Below are 4,925 nucleotides of genomic sequence, written 5' to 3'. Positions count from 1 at the left end.
GCCTTACTGAGACCATCACCTCTCTTTAATTTCAGATAGTGTAATGGGCACAGGGGAGCTGGTCATGTGGTGGCTTGTTTTGTGTCTCATTATTGTTTGGCTGCTAATTTAAAGAAAAAGAAACAACTATGGAGCCTGAGTCAAGTTAATTAAAAAGCAATCAGCAGCAAAAACTGGTCACTTATTAAGAAGATGGTAAGGATGAAAACCTGCTGTCACTGTGGCACTTGAGACCTGGAGTTCGCCACCCCTGGCTTAGGCAGTCCATCCATCCATTTTCCAACCTGCTGAATCTAAACACAGGGTCACGGGGGTCTGCTGGAGCCAATCCCAGCCAACACATGGCACAAGGCAGGAACCAATCCTGGGCAGGGTGCCAACCCACCACAGGACACACACAAACACACCCACACACCAAGCACACACTAGGATCACCAATGCACCTAACCTGCATGTCTTTGGACTGTCGGAGGAAACCCATGCAGACACGGGGAGAACATGCAAACTCCACGCAGGGAGGACCCGGGAAGCAAAACCGGGTCTCCTAACTGCAAGGCAGCAGCGCTACCCACTGCGCCACCGTGCTGCTCGCTTAGGCAGTCCGTCTGTTGATTTCTACTTCAGGCAGTTGGTGGCGCTATATAACACACCCACCCATTAGTCTTTGTAAATCCCCCCTGTATCCCCTCTCTTGGTGTGAACAGCAAGTCCACAAGGACCTCTAAGATGCATAGACCCCAATTTGTGTAATTGTCTGCGCATTTTGGCATTTCTGATTTTATATAGCGCCTGTCATTGGTGAACAGTCCATAGTGTTTTGTATTTACCATACGGTTCTTTGCTTATTTTACAAAGTAAGCTCTGCCAGGTGAAGTGACTTTCTTAGAGTCGTGCGAGAATTCAGTCGTGGAGATGGAGCTCATTTTATATATAGTGCCTTTCCCTGCCCAAGAAGATAGAATTTGGTATAGTAGGCAGGATTAGATAGATAGATAGAATTTGGTATAGTAAGCAGGATTAGATAGATATGATAGAATTTGGTATAGTAGGCAGGATTAGATAGATAGATAGAATTTGGTATAGTAGGCAGGATTAGATAGATAGATAGAATTTGGTATAGTAAGCAGGATTAGATAGATATGATAGAATTTGGTATAGTAGGCAGGATTAGATAGATAGATAGAATTTGGTATAGTAAGCAGGATTAGATAGATATGATAGAATTTGGTATAGTAGGCAGGATTAGATAGATAGATAGAATTTGGTATAGTAGGCAGGATTAGATAGATAGATAGAATTTGGTATAGTAAGCAGGATTAGATAGATATGATAGAATTTGGTATAGTAGGCAGGAATAGATAGATAGATACTTTATTAATCCCAAGGGGAAATTCACAAATACAGTGCATTCTGTTCATTTTACAATGTGAAATCTGTCAGTCACACGGTGATGATGACTTATAATTTTATCTAGCGCTTTTACATAGTGAACCTCGTCTCAAGGGACATAACATCACCCGTTTATTTATTTATTTTTATTTCTTTATTCTGCTCTGTGAGCTCTTGTTATGTGAGGCCTTAGTGACAGGGACTGAACTGGTGGCACTTGTGCCTTTGACTGTCCATTTATTGTCCTTATTCTGAATTGTGAGGTCTTCCCAGTGAGGAAGCTGAACTGCTGACTTGGTGGTTTTATATAGCGCCTTTCCACAGTTTACACTCCCCCCCCCCAAGGTGCTCTACATGTACAGACTTGTCTCCCCATTTCTGCAATGTGAGTGCTGACAGGGGACAGTTTGGTGGGGCCAGAGCCTTGGCCACTAGGGGGCAGTATTTTTAGGACTGCTATACAGCAGCAGCAGCACACATAACAGGCTTTGTTTAAAAATAAGAACACACTGCTCTTATGAATGAATGAATTAATTTGACGCACTCGTTTATATAAAGCAGCTAGCGCTATCACAAATTCATAGCAACAAGCGTTGCCAGCATCACACAGCCAGTCCTTGTTAAGCAGTCGCCTGTACCCTTGTGATTTACAGCTCAGCACTCAGGGGTCACATTGCCACATAGGTGAGACTCCATGCTGGACCTCCAGCCAGCACTTATCTTGGTGCTTAAACTTTCATGTAAATATCCGTCGAGTTACTGAGCTGCAAACTGCAAGAATGAAAGTGAGCGCCGGGCTGCGTTGTTCACATTCCCACCGATCAGTCCTCAAAAAGACAAGACGAGCCTGTTGAGCCGCATTAGCAACTGGAATGTTTTCTTTTTTTTTTTTAATTCTTTCTGAAGGTGTTGTACGTCTAAATTTAAAGACCCTCTTCAGGTGAACTGTCCCTTACTTGTGACCTTTGCTGTAAGCCAGCCGTAAGTCGAGTGTGAGACCCTTTTAGGTGAATCACACTGGACGGTGAAGTGTACATCTGCAGACACCTTGGGCCAGTGTTCATTATGTAAGGCACTATATAAATTACAGGTTTGAATACTAATCAATATGTGACCCGGAGAAAGCCATCATACACTAAACATACACACCCCATGCCCCCAATGAAATATTTGTAGCACATGCCTGGTACTGTAGGACAGTATATACTATGTAAGGCGCTATATAAAATTCCAAGGTTTAATACTCATAACTGTATGGCCCTGAGAAAGCTCCCCACACACACCGACACCATTTGATGAAATGTATGAATATCTGCAGTATGTGGTGAGCCTCAGAGTGTAAGGCACTATATAAAATGACAAGTCCAGCACTCCTCCTACTGTGAGTAAGTCCTGCTACCTGGGGCTGCCCCCAAGAAATATGGGAATATCTGTGGTGCAAGTGTCAGCCATGTCCGTACAGCTTTCACTATGTGAGGCACTATATAACATTACAAGGCTGAGTACTCGACACTGCATGACCCTGAGGAAGTCACTGTGTCACCCACATGTGAGCAGGGGGCCATCGTCAAGACTTCCAGGCTGCTTGTAATTCGACTCTGAGCAGCAGGTTAGTGCTGTCACTTACACCTTTCTCTCCTTTGCCCCCAGATCTGAAGACGGAGAACAGGAAGAAGCCCCGCCGGGGGGTGTGAGACCTGACCCGACGGGAAGTCAGAGCTCAGCGGGACTTATTGTTGGTTTTTTTTTTTTCTTTTGTTATTTTTTTTGGCAACACAGCCTGTCAGTTAAATGGGGTTCACCCCGTGGTGCCCCAAAACGTTGTCTTGAGCTTTTCTTACAGGAATTATGTAAAGTTATAAGGTCCCGTACTCATCAGTGTGCGCAAGTCACTTCACTTTTAAACAGGACACGTGGAAGCCTCTGTAGTCTGTGCGCCCAGAGACGTGTGGGTTAGGTGGACTGGCGATGCCATATTGGCCCCTGACGTCTGTGTGTGTGTTTACCTTGCGGTGGGCTGGCGCCCTGTCCAATCTGTAAGGAAATACGGCATATGGTTTACATAGGAAAGCTCAGACAGCATTTTGCACCCACTTTATTTGGATAAATTTAGCCTCTTGTTTTCAAGGGTAAAGAAAACCCAAATGTAGTGTATAAAACACATCCAAATAAATCAGAACGTCTCCTTGGCACGTCAAATTCACAAAAATAAGTCAAATAAAGTCTAACCTAATATATTTAATACTAGATCTAAGTAATCGTAGTTGACCTCGGCATGTTTTCGGATATGTTTTGTAATGCAAGTAGTAATAAAATGCATTGCATTTGTCAATCCAACAGAGGGTGCATCACAAACATTTGAAGTAAGGATTTGTGATGCGCCATCTGTTGAAATGACAAATTCAATGCCTATTTCTGTGACATGGCATTTGGTATGGGATTCATAAAAGCAGTGTTAATGTTTGTGATGCGCCATCTGCTAGAGTGACAAATGCAACCAGATGGACACACAGATACACAGACACTTGTATTTTTTATCAAGGTGGATATCTTACTTTTGAATCATATGCAAAGTTTCTATAAGACCTTAGGCACTATTTACTTGTAACGGTCTTTATTTTGTAGGTATTTGTTTCATCCCTTTTCTAAACCTTTTAATCCAGAGTAGGGAAGGAGAGCAGCTGGTGCCACTCACAGCAAGCACTGGGCACAGGCAGGAACAACACCTGGACAGGGCAGGGCAGTCCATCACATGGTGGACAGACAAACACTCACCTGCCCACCTACACTCAATAGGACCAGTTTAGCATCACCAATCCACCTAACCTGCGTGTCTTTTGGACTGTTTGGGTAAACCCTCACGTGCACGGGGAGAACATTCAAACTCCATGTTTTCTTCCCACTCTATGTGTTTACTACCTGTATGTATATGTACTTGTATTCGTGCATCCATCTATCTCCTACATCTGCCTTTTCCTGAGCGGGGTCGTGGAGCCGATGAGGCCTATCTGAGTCAACATCAGGTGCAAGGCAGGACAATCACAGGTGGAACAGAAACACCCCAAACACACACCGGGGCCAACCTGAGCTAAATATGTAAACTGGCATCAACCGAGTTCATTATGAAAGGCGACGTCTTCATTTTCATATAACGGCAGTTTGTAGTTCGATTTGGAAAAACGTAACGGGACAAAATCCGACGAGTGAAAAGCGAGCGAACATCGCGGCGCCCGCTTATCTGCTGCTGTCCTAATTCCCGGCTCAGTGCGACACCATTAGTCGCGCCTACATGCAGATGAACGCTCTTCTAAAGCGTGTAACTCTCTATACGCTCTTCCTCTAACATTTAAATATTTTCTTAATCCGTTTACTAATCTAGTAAATCTCCTGCAAGCACTGGGCAAACTGGACGGGCGCGCCACTGTCCAGTTTACAAATTGTGGACGATTTAACTACGCGATCGCAACAGTGACGTGTTTGATGACGCGCTGGCGCTAGGACCCCGCGCTGTGCTAAAATCCGGTCTGCCGTCCTGA

Source organism: Erpetoichthys calabaricus, chromosome 14 (genome assembly GCF_900747795.2).
Source record: "Erpetoichthys calabaricus chromosome 14, fErpCal1.3, whole genome shotgun sequence".
In the NCBI taxonomy this organism is placed as follows: domain Eukaryota; kingdom Metazoa; phylum Chordata; class Cladistia; order Polypteriformes; family Polypteridae; genus Erpetoichthys; species Erpetoichthys calabaricus.
This window is presented reverse-complemented; position numbering follows the sequence as displayed.